This window comes from Dermacentor variabilis, chromosome 2, assembly GCF_050947875.1.
Source record: "Dermacentor variabilis isolate Ectoservices chromosome 2, ASM5094787v1, whole genome shotgun sequence".
In the NCBI taxonomy this organism is placed as follows: domain Eukaryota; kingdom Metazoa; phylum Arthropoda; class Arachnida; order Ixodida; family Ixodidae; genus Dermacentor; species Dermacentor variabilis.
Window position 1 is genome coordinate 76828922 of NC_134569.1, and position 12456 is coordinate 76841377.

A 12456-nucleotide genomic window follows, 5' to 3' on the forward strand; every position below is an offset into this window, starting at 1 on the left:
CTGCCAGACAAAAACTTATAGGTGTCCGAACTATCAAGGTCCACACGATGCCTCATCAAAGGAATGTCCTAGAGTTAAGCGAGAACTCTCCATCTTGAAGAAAATGGTGAGGGACCGGTCGACTCATCGTGAAGCAGCTTCTGACGTCAGGCGACGTCGTTCTCGTCGCAGACGCTCATCAAGGAATTCTGCTCTCCGCACAAAGAATACGCGTGCCGCAAAGCCTCTTGCTGTTGAATCTGCTCCAACCCCAGTGCAGAATGTGCCCAAACCGCGTATGGATAACGGAGCAGCGGAAAAGAATGCCGTGTATGAAGAATGGCCACCACTGCCAAGGATAAGCCCTGTGGAAAAACTCCAACAAGGAGAGGCACCACAATGCTCCACCCCTCACCCATATGAGCTGACAGAGCATGACCGCCGAGTTGTAACAATGCTCAAGTCTTTGATAAATGCGATTCGCACGCTTGTGGGCAACTCGAATACGCCAACAGCTCGAAGCGCAGTGCAAGTGTTGGATGCCCTGAGCCCAGTGCTTGCAAATATTGCGCAAGCACAATGGCTCTTCCACTGCCTTCACCCCGTGATGAAGTCCGTAGTGCGACGATTTTCCAGTGGAATGACACAGGACTTAAATCACGGATTTCATGTTTCCGCCAACACGTTTTTACGAACCGATTTCTTGTGGTGGTAATGTGTCAACCGAACGTGTCAAAAGCGCTAAGACTCTGGATACGAAGCCTTTATGGCGTCGACGTGCGGGCAATCCAGCAAAGTGATTGCTTACATCCGTACAGAACTAACTTACATTCCCCACTCGGTGCAGCCTCATGATGGAAACCAATACGTGTGTCTCCGCATTACAAAGAATAAAGTGGCCTTCACCCTTATCGGCGCCTACGTCTTCCCGTATAGTCGGTTCGACGGCGACCGACTGCGAGACATCCTGACGGCGACTTCTGGACCCTGGATTATCACGGGAGACCTTAATGCTCATCACTTGGCTTGGGGAAGCTCCAGAATAGATTCCAGGGGCCGGAAACTTGTAGAATTTGCTTCCGACCACGAACTCAGCATTATGAACGATGGCAGTGGTGGTGGTGGTGGTGGTGGTGGTGGTGATAAACTTTATTGAAAGGGGGAAGGGTAAAGAGGGACGTGGCTGAGGGTTAGGGCTCAAGTAAGGCCCTGGGCCTGCTTGGCCTTTTCCGCCCAGTTCACCAGTTCAAGTTGTCGGTCGACGTCCCCGGAACTGAGCCAGGCTGTCCAGTCAGTCTCGCTGCTGACGGGGGGATGAGAGAACGGGAGCGAGGTGCATTCCCACATTATGTGTGTGAGTGTTCCTGTTTCTGAACAGAGCCTACATTTGTCGCTTTCCCTGCCCCCTGTGATTTTGTTAATGTATTTTGGGTGTGGCTATGTATTTGTCTGAAGTCGCCGAAACGCGACCGCTTGCGTTTTGTAGAGTTGCTTGGCCGGTGGTGGGAGCGCGCGACGCCTCAAGCGATACCGATGGGCTATTTCATAATAAGTCTCGCAGGGTTCCTCGTGTCTCTCCTCCTCATTCACGCCGTCCGCATCCGCGGACGAGGCTCGGCGCGCGAGATCTCGAGCCAAACTGTGAGCCGACGCGTTGCCGGGCACAGCCGCGTGAGCGGGGGTCCACACGAGGGTTGTCAAGCCGCTTAGGGGGCGTCGTGTGAGGACATGGTACGCCTGTTTGCAAATTCGTACTTGCGTGGTTCGAACTATATATATCAGTTGCTTAGATTTGACTTTGGTGTCACGGCAACTTGGTCGAAATGTTCGATGGTTCTCTGACATCGAGACTCATGGCAGTGACCATACTCCCACCTACTTAAGAATCACTGGATTTGGAAGCTTCTCCCCTTCTACTTCCCTACAAGTATATATAAGGTGTTAAAGGTGGTCAACATATAAGACAAAGGTGGAAAAGGCATGCAAAGAAGGATTTACCAGCGCCATTGAGAACCTTATCACAAGTGTACTGGAATCGTCTAAGTACACATTTACATCCGCTAAGAAACGTACGTATGTCGACGTGGAACTTGAGCGACTTCGAACGATTCGCAGAAGGGCCGAGAGGCGATACCGGCACACCAAGTCAATTCATGACCTTAGAGTTGCTCGACGTATACAGAAGAAAATCCAACGTCGTATGGACAGGCTGGAGTAACAACGGTGGAAGACATTCTGCGAATCACTTGACCCCCGCAAGCCACTGTCTATCATATGGAGAACGGTGCGCGACCTTTGCTCGTCTCCACAGCAACGACACCCATTCTAAGCCCTAGCCCTCCATCAAGGCCGCTCGCAGGTCGATATAGCCGAAGATTTCTGTGTGAAGATTGCGGGCAGTGTGGTCACCATCAATAGCGAAATTCTGGGTGAGGTTACTGCGACACGCTTCCCAGAATTGAATGTGTCTTTCTGACTTGAGGAATTGGACGCTGCATGCTCTGGCCACATGCAGGCGCTCATCGCCGCCAGGACCAGACGGCATCACCTGCGCTGCTTTATACCACCTAGGTGAAGATAGCCCAAGTAGACTTCTGGAATGTTATAACCAGTCATGGAATGATGGCGTCGTTCCTGAGCGGTGGAAGTCCAGACGCTTGAAACCACTCCTGAAGCCTGGAAAGTCGTCACTTGACCTAGCGTCCTACCGACCATTTGCGCTGTCCAGCTGTGTTGGGAAATTCATGGAAAGAAGGATTCTCACCCGCCTAGAGTGGTATCTTGAGCGCCACAACGTATACCCCGAGGCAATGGCTGGGTTTAGAAGAGGCCGTTCCTCTATTGACAAAGTCATCGACCTCGTCACGTCTGTACAAAAAGAAAAACACCACAAACGTATATCGGTTGCACTATTCCTCGATGTGAAAAGCGCCTATGATAATGTAACGCATGAAGCCATCCTTGATGCCCTGGAAAATAATGGAATCGGTGGACGCATGTTTCGGTGGATCCGAAGCTATCTACTCAAAAGATCCTTCTTTGTGCACAGTGCAGATGGCCGAACCACTGACCATTACACTTGCCGTGGCGTCCCTCAGAGTGGGGTTTTTAGCCCCACTTTGTTCAACCTTGCAATCCTTGGACATGCCGACGTTCTAACACATACAGTAAACCTTTCCATATACGCTGACGACATATGCACATGGGCCTCGGCAGTTACACGTCTTCAGGTGCGTGCATGGCTCCAAAAAGCAGTGACCCTAACATCATCGTATCTGCGTGCTCAAGGCCTCAGCATTTCGACCGAGAAGTGCACCTTAGTCGCTTTTACCCACAAGCCCATGACATGGTACCTCATTTCTATTGACCACCAACCAATTTCCTACGCAAAAACTCATCGATTCCTAGGCGTTATTATCGACACACTTTTCATGGAGCCCCCACATCTCATACTTGAAGAAGAGGCTTACTTCTATCTCCCATATACTAAGGTTACTTACCGGTAAAACGTGGGGCACATCCGTGGCATCTATGCTTCAACTATACAGGACGCTCTTCCTAGGATACTTGCGATACAGCACACCAGTGCTGTCCAATGCTAACAAAACTAACATCCATGTCCTACAGAGCATTCAAGGCCAAGCTCTTCGAACATGTCTGGGGCTACCTCGAAATGCTTCAACCGTGGCAACAAGTGCTACCGCGAGAGGCCACCCAATAATGGCCTATGTAGCTATCGAAGCACTCCGGGCGCATGTTCGCCATATATCCAGAGTGCCTGGCCACCATCTCGCTCGCTCGCCTGAGAAAAGACCCAAGGCAGCGTTCTCCAGATCAATTGCGGCTAACCAGCACTCTTTGTCTTTGAGGCACTCACCCGCAACAAGAACGCCATCCTCTATGTGGCGCTTGAAAAAGCCTCCTGTGGACCTTGCTGTTCTAAGAATAGCGAAGAAAGCTAGCCTGACCACCGCGGCTCTCAAGCAGATCACATTAGAACTTTTCCATTGTTCATACACTAACCGAATCTATGTTTACACGGATGGTACCGTCTCGGAAAATTCTACGGGCGCCGTTGTTCTACCATCTCAATCGGTCGTCATCAAGTTTAAGACTTCACACGTAAGGACATCTACATGTTCCGAACTGGCCGCTCTTCGCGCTGCTGTCGTATACATTGAAAAAGAACCGCCCAACAAATAGGCAATATTTTGTGATTCGAAAGCAGCCCTCAATAGCTTGCGAAGTTAACGACGTGGCAATTATGAACAGCTGGTGTCACAAATCAACGAAACCGGCCATTGCGCTTCTGAACGAGGACATGATATCATATTTCAGTAGCTGCCGAGACATTGTGGCGTCGTTGGTAATCACCTCGCCGATGACGCTGCCCGACGTGCCCAGGCTGGCGCACCGACACTCCTTCTAACTTTATCGAGAGTCGACGCCGCAAGAGAGCTTCGCAGTCTCGCTCGTACCATCACGTTAGGTTGCTGGCATACACCACAGAACTCTAAGTGTCGCTTACACAGCCTCGACCCATCACTGAAACTTACATTACCAGCGAAGCTTTCACGACGTGACGCAACACTGCTGTGTCAGCTGTGGGTAGGAGTAGCATTTACCAACTCCTACAGCTATCGTATTGGAATGGCGGATTCACCAATGTGCGCAAAGTGCAAGTGTGAAGAGACCATCAGTCATCTTCTGTGCCACTGTTCTCGCTTCGATAATCAACGTGAGACTCTCCAGTGTGCCTTGAATAGACTGGATGACAGGCCATTTACGGAAGCGAAGATCTTGGGAGCCTGGCCTCACAGTTCTTAGCCCAGAAAGCAGTTCGAGCACTTTTTCACTATCTGAAGACAACAGACTTGAGTGCCCGACTATAGACATCCTACACCTAAGTTTTTTTCTCTCTCTCACTCCTCATTACCCTCCCCACGTGTAGGGTAGCAAACTGGACTGTTAACCTCCCTTCCTTTCCTCTCTCTCTCTCTCTCTGTATGCAGTGCTATATATACGAAAGATACCGGCGAACCGCAGTATCGCATCCATGCTGGATCACTTAGTAGAGCTGCAATTAACGAAGCTGAGGAGATAGTGGCGACGGAAGTGCGAGCGTGTGTGTGGGAGGGGGGTGTCTTCTAGAAATCAGGATGACTGTAACCGCAAGTACTCGGCCACGCAGCTGAGTGGTGAGCACATGAACGCTCCCTATTTCCCCGTTTCTCTAGCGGCCAAGCGCGCGCACCTGTCAAGAGCGTAAAGGATAGAAATGGGTAGACCTGATAAATGTTGAAGAGTGGCTTAGTAGATATAAGTCTTGACAAACTGAAATCAGTGGATACAGGACACAAGCCCAACGCTGAGGCATCCGTTTGTTGTGCTTAGCTTCTTTTCTTCTCTCTGTTCATGCAGTTATCGCTGGTTCCAGCATTTCAACGGAAACCGATATGAGAACAAATTGCCTCGGTGGCAAGAAAAGGAAAGGACAAATAAAGAAAAGAAGAAGAGAACAATAAGTGCGTACGCTTCTGAAAACGTGACAACGGCAAAGATCTGTCACGTTGGTGTGCACTGCCACTTCCTTATTTTCTTCGCTCGCAACACAGCATGTGCAGTGTTCCGCGTTTTCGAAACGAGAAATGACTCTCTCACTCTTGCTTGCATCCGTGCAGGGAACTGCAGGAAAAGTACCAGTTTGGAAAAGGCCGCGGTTCTCGCACAAATATTACGCAAGCATACGGCGCAGAGGTCATATATACACACACACACGTTCGCGCGGTGCAGCCTACGCTTTGAGGCGCCAGCAGCGGCGATAGGAATCCACGAAGGCAAGTATACAGAGGCCCGGAAGAGGCGAAAGCAAAGCGCAGCGTTCCAAGGCAAAGAAGCCGGGCCGGAAACTCGAGCCAGCGGCGCGCAATGAAATGTCCTCGCCGAGGCCTCGACAAAAAAAGCATACACGCGCACGACGAGATTATCAGCCGCCAGGGCTCGGATCTACTGAATGCTGATAGAGCGATTGCAGTGGATGGCATGCTTTGCATGTGCTATCCGCTGAATTGATTAATGCAAGATGGTAATGTCACCTGGGCAACTGTACTATAGCCGTGGCGTACGGGCAGATCCTTGGTGCGTGTAACGAAGGTAGCAAGAAGCAAGGCAAACCGACTGCGCGGATTTCCAGCGCTCAGCGAATACTTGCGCGTCCCTGCGCTTGAAATATGCTTTCAAATTGGATAAGCTCCGTAAGGGTGGCTCATTCTCAAGGGAATCGCGCTCCTCCGCAACTGACAAACAAAACTCCACTGGCAGCGCCGTAACTGTCCACTCGACGGCTGATCTGGACGTTAGCCAGCACTTAATAGGACTACAGTGGGGTAAAATTTCACAGTGACAGGCTCGGAGAAAGCGGTGTGACTCAAAAAACAAAGGAGATTATGTAATGCGTTTAGAAGAAGGATACGTGAAGTTCCGCAATGATGGAGCAGCCAGTGCAGCGTTCGCTTACGTTTATACGCATATGTCGTGAGTTGGAGCAGCAGAATGCCAAGCCCCGACTGCTTCAGAGAGGTGCACAGGCTGCGATGCGCGTTCCTCGCACGAGCAGGGCCACGCTGCTGCGGAGTCGTGCGCGCACGTTAAAAGTAAGTGTCAGAGCCTCTGCCATGTAAGTCGTCGTTCGCGAGATAGTGGCATGCCTTCTGCGCCAGCGGCCGCGCACAACCGACGCGGCCACAAGCCAACGTTGCTGTATACGTCGACCCAGTCAGCAGGCTTTCCTGTCCAAACTCAACTTCCCCACCCCCTCCCCCTACACACACGCTCTCTCTCTACCTGTCCAGAGAAGAGCTCGCTATGCCAAGTGGCCTTCGCCGAAGCGAAGAAGCCAGTATGCTCCCATTCATCGAACTCTACAGCTCGAGTCGTGCGCACTGCGAGTCGACAAACGGCCGGACTTTCTTCCAAATGACGTGCGTCAAAACTGACGGCGAAGAAGGCAGGGAGTAAAGAGACTTCAAAAACTGCATGCTCCACAGATGAATGCAGCACATACGTATGCAGAATAACATAGCGAAAGAAGACGAGAACGGACACACCGAAAGAACTGGATTCGCGGAAAATACCACACAATGCCGGACAGGTCTCCCGTTCGAGAAACCAGAAATCTAGCCGGTGCGTGAACGGGAACAGCACTGCAAGGGGGGGGAGGGAGAGGGGGAGGCAAGAACGATGAGAAGAGGGTCGCTCTGGCATGATGAGGAGTGTGCGTGCATTGCGCGGGCGTGAGTCTCGTGGCAGTTTTGCGGACAGCCCATATAGAGCTCCCCCCCCCCCCATTCCACCCCACCCCCTACAACGGCGGAACCTCTCCGACGCCCTCCCCCCCACCAGTGCATCCCTCCTAACTCCGTCGCTGAGCCCCTCTGGAAGCTTCCCCGAGCCACGCCGATGGCTGTAATTTCCGGCCCCTTGCCAACGCGCACCTTCCGAGCTCTTCGACGAAGAAGGAAGAAAGAAGAAAAGGAAACCAGCGCTCCCCTCCTCCTCATCATCAACTTCTTCTACTTCGCCCGCCCCCACTTTTCGTGATCGTGGGGCTGCGTTGCCTCGAAGGCGCACCACCGCTCGCACCTAGTTTTTCTTTTCTTCGTCCTGCCCTCCCGTTCCAAAGGTCGGTCAACAGAAACATTCGTGAGTTCTGCCGCGCTGTGCACACTCGTATACACGTGGGCACGCCATGCCGCCCCGGGAGTTACCGTTACTCGAAGCCGCATGGGCGGAGTCCTTCACGCCAATGCACAGTTCTCCCTCGGCGCGAGGCGCGTGCCCGCATGCCAAGGTGGTTGCCAGGTCCAGAAACGATCTCGAGATCTCGATGAAGCGCGAGATGAAATCGGCGGTGCATTTCTTCTACCACGAGCTCGGCGCGCAGATATACAGAAGAATATCTGTACAAGGAGTAATCTGGAGCTCGGAGCGGTATTTCAGAAAGTTCTCTTTCTCGCTACGATTAAGCCGGGCTAGGCTACTCTATGCGCGAGCCTTGGCTTTTCAATAGGAAAAGGTCGATGCAGTCACGGGTCTTATTTTTATTTTACGCCACAGTGAAGAGAATTCATATCATCATTGTGAGAAAATTCACTTGTTCCTTCATTTTCTTTACCAAGAACATTTAGTAAACCATAAACTATGCCTACGTATGCACTTTCACAAATAATAAAATAAATATACTGGACGGGCTGACTGCTTTGTCAGTGCAGCGATTGGTTCGATAGTTGGCGACCTGCTAGGAGAACGAAAGGACGAAAACTGCAATACTAAGGTACGATAGCAAGGAGAAGAGAGCCGGTGATTTCATAAACATCACCTTCCCTAGAGTGTATACGCTGACAGTGATGACTGATTTTCGAACTCCGCCACTCTCCTGCGTTCTCCGACTCCTCATTTCGTAATGGACGTAGTACTCGTGCGCGGAAGTTTACTCTGGCTCGAGAAAGGGAACCATCCATCGTGCCTCTTAGAGTACATTTCCTTTTCTTTGTGAAGGCGAGTCGAAACCGAGCTCTTCCATACCGATATACTGCACTGCAAAACGTAGCACTTGACCATGATCTAGCACCACAGTGGAAGCTACGAGGCACACTAGTGATTGAGCAAGCGACGTTAACGCGTAGGGACGCGCGCATGATCGCTATATACTGACTGGCTGATGCCCAAGTCTATAACACTCCCCTTCAAAGTCACGTTATTGAGAAACACAGTATACATTTCTTTCAGCTCGGCGGCAGTGCGCAATAAGCGGGCAACGCCAATTCATCCTCCCAAATTAATGAAGCCGATTCCCTCTCCCTCGCAACGACGGCAGTGGCGCGCTTCGCAGCGCCGGGGCCTGGCCTGCCCACGATCAAGGGGAAGAAGGCACGCGCCACGCCGACCGCCTCCGGACAGAGAGCGCAGGCAAGCCAGGGAGGAAGACGAGAGGGGCGCACCGCCGGGGCGATTAGCGGCCGGGCAGCCAGCTCGCGACCGAGGCTCGTTACGCAAAGAGGGGCGCTCCGCGAGCGAGACGAGCGGCTTCTGCGAACGGGGCACCCACATGCCGGCCCACCGGTTGCGAAAACGCCGCCACCTTGCCTGCGTTGCCCGCTGAGCAGCGGACTCCCCGATCGCTGCCCGACGGCGGCTACCGGCGCCGCAGGTACGGGGCCCGCGTCGCGACAGCCGGCGAGGAGGACCGAGAAGATGCTCTGTCCCTCACTCTGCGGGACGTCATGCGTCGGGGACAGTAGTAACGCCCCTATAGGGACGCTAAGCAGCACAGATGCTCTCGGGAGGCCGTTATGAAACGTACGCCAGGTACGTCGGCGGGGCGTTACGAGTGAAAGCTGCTGACGTGGTACGTGTGGGAGCCCGTCTGCGTTTCTTCGTAAAACTAATTTGACTAGCGCTTGTTCGGTCGGAATGTGTTGCGTAGCTTGCTTTTCAGGGCGAGCCCTGCGACACCTGTTGCCGAGGAGACTTTCTCGTCTGCTCTCGTCACTTGCAAGCGCTTGGACCGGGCCTTGTCCAGCAGCTGCGGACATCCGCGATAGTCGGTAAACTCGCATAGCGTTTATGTCTTAAATTTATTCTGACGGTGCCTCTCCGCTTTGACAATTAAGAATATCTGTCAAAGGAGGCCTTCATTTGCGACGAGTCAAATTCGGTGCGTCGCGGAGAAAGCATCCGCACGATACACCCTTCCAAGTCTCCGATAGCGCTGCACTTCAGTTACACAACATTACACGTCAAAGTTCTCTTGGACATTCAATTACTGTACAGACGTTATCAGACTGGGCAACATGTTGATTAACAGCCCGGAAGCAACGTGTCACCGGTAATGTGGCACACCAAAGCAACAGCTGTCAGGCTATATACATCGTCGGCTGCATGGCTGTGTTGTACCCTGAAAGCTGTTCATTCGGCGTTACAGGACGACCGCGGTCACACACTGTTTGCCGATTGTGTTGGTTCTCGGATTTGCAAGTGAGCTTTGTACCGGAAGAATACCCAAGTCGCTAACCTCAATGACCGCGAAAGCTCGCCCGCTTGCCGCCGAGGCTCGGCACCAACCACCCCCGCTAATCACTCACTTTCTCACGGAGGACGCACGGCATGCTCATCCACCGCACCTCGCCACACTATATCCGCACCCTGAGATCGCGCGCGAGCAACGAATTCCCCCAATCTGTGCGCGATCACTATAGCGACGGCAGCGTGCGGTACTGCTCTCTCTTCGCGTCGGCTGTGTATGTACATTGGCGCGAAAGGCCTGCCTTTGTTTCGCGCACTTCGGACTTTTCCAACAATGCGCATAGACGGAGGCGCTTGAACATTTGCTGCTGCACAGCGTCCGCTGCAGCCCGTCATGGCGCTATGTGATGAGCACAGCGCCCTTGGCTTTTCCGTCAACAGCGCGGAATGCATCCCCTGGCAGGGTGGATTCGCTCGCGTACTAGACAGGTCACATTGCAGCCTGGCCAACTTCAACGATCGGTAAAGATTTACGGCGTGTGTCTAATGTACGCGAGGTAGCACGATTCGCACCCGCAAGGTAGCGGGCGAAGTAGACTTTGTCGCTTTCCGAGTTTCTACTGAGCGCGTATATCGTTTAAAGAGTAGCTTATGCCAGCAGAGGTATAAGCTCCGAGCACTCTCTTCCTTCCTAGCTCTCTCTCTCTCTCACCTTTCCGTCTCTTCTCCTGTGTCAGCTGTCAGGTGTCAGCTGGGCGCTACACACATTTACGCTGCGGTCAGCCAGGTTTGCCTCCCCTCTCTCTCTCTCTCTCTCTCTCTCTCTCTCTCTCTCTCTCTCTCTATATATATATATATATATATATATATATATATATATATATATATATATATATATATATATATATATATATATATATATATATATATGCAGGAAAGAGAGGACGAACTTTTTGGAGGACTTATGTACTAAACGTTTTCGGCTGGTGGACCAGCCTTCGTCACCCTATTATATATAGGGTGTACCACATAACTTGAACCAAGAAATTAAATATGAAAGGCGCGTCGGAAGCGAATTGAACCATCCTATTCGCAATAGCATATAGTAACTCAGACAATGTTTTGTTGTCCCCATAACTCACTAATTAAGTTTAATTACCCAACTTTTTAATTAATGCCTGAAGACCCCAGTATGATACGCAGCTTAGTAGAGGGACTTCAGAAACCACCGATCGAGTTGTTTTCTTTACGATACGTCTCACGCAGTCCTTTTTTTCGGGTTGCAAAGAAAGCCCGCGAAATATGAAAAAAAGCCACGTGAAAGAGCGCTTGCGCAGTGGTAGCGTGCTGCTCTCAAGCGTGCCTTCGGTGAGCAAGGTCGGCTCTCGTCGGATGACGGCGAAAATGCATGTTGCTGGCCGAGCGCTGCCGGTGAGATCAAGAACGCCCTGCCACTGCCTCGTCGCCAGCCACGATGCAGCCAACCTTGTTCACCGAATGCACATCTGCAGCAGCACAATACCACTGCGCAAACGCTCCATCACGTGGCGTTTTCATATCTCGCGGGCCTTAATTGCAACCGGGAAAAAAAGGACTACGTGAGACGTATCGTAAAGGAAACAACTCGATCGGTGGTTTCTGAAGGTGCTCTACAAATATGCGTATCATACTTGAGGTCCTCAGCCAATAATTAAAAAGTTGGGTAATGAACCTTAATTAATTAGTGAGTTATGGGGGAAAATGTCTGAATTACTATAGGACATTGCAAATAGTATGCATACGGTTCAATTCGCTTCCAACGCGTCTTTCATTTTAAAATCCTTGGCTCAAGTTATGTGGGACACCCTGTGTATATCTTCCTTTCATCCAATAGACTTCCGCTCAAAGGTCGCGCATAGCGCTTTAGCGCTCGCCATAACGGTCATCTTCAACGAAAGCAGCGAAATAAGGATAACCTACGTTCCTTAATGCTTTCTGATATTGCTGCGGTCTTTCGCACTCCTCCCTTTCTTTAGAGTGGCACACAAGGGAGCCCTTTGCTGGCAAAGAAAATGTTTTCAATGGAGGGTTCTCTTTCTGACTCTCTCATACTCAACAGAGGCAATATTCATCTGCCTACCCATCCTATACATTGAGCTCGCTCCCTCAAAGAGTGACGGTCGTCGCGACCGCGGTCGTGCAGCCGACTCGCCGCAGGAACCGATAGCCACAGCGGCGACCGCGCTCCTACGCGAGGAAGCAGGACGCCCTCGAGCGTGACCGAAAGCGCGCGAGTCCAAGTCCGGACCATCTCTCTCTCTCTCTCTCTCTCTCTCTCTCTCTCTCTCTCTCTCTCTCTCCTACACGATCAGCAACACGCATGGAAGGGAAAAGGGGAGGACACTACGCGAGTGCACTCGAGCGTAACGCCCGAGAAATCTGAAACCCTCAATCAGCAGGCGACCGGGACAAGGT

The 12456-nt window shown here is 51.7% G+C and overlaps 1 protein-coding gene across 2 annotated transcripts in view; it reads right to left on the reverse strand.

The window, feature by feature from the left end:
• The window catches only part of LOC142572134 (elongation factor-like GTPase 1), a 156062-nt gene that overhangs the window by 29278 nt on the left and 114328 nt on the right, over window positions 1–12456 (reverse strand). The window lies entirely within an intron of this gene.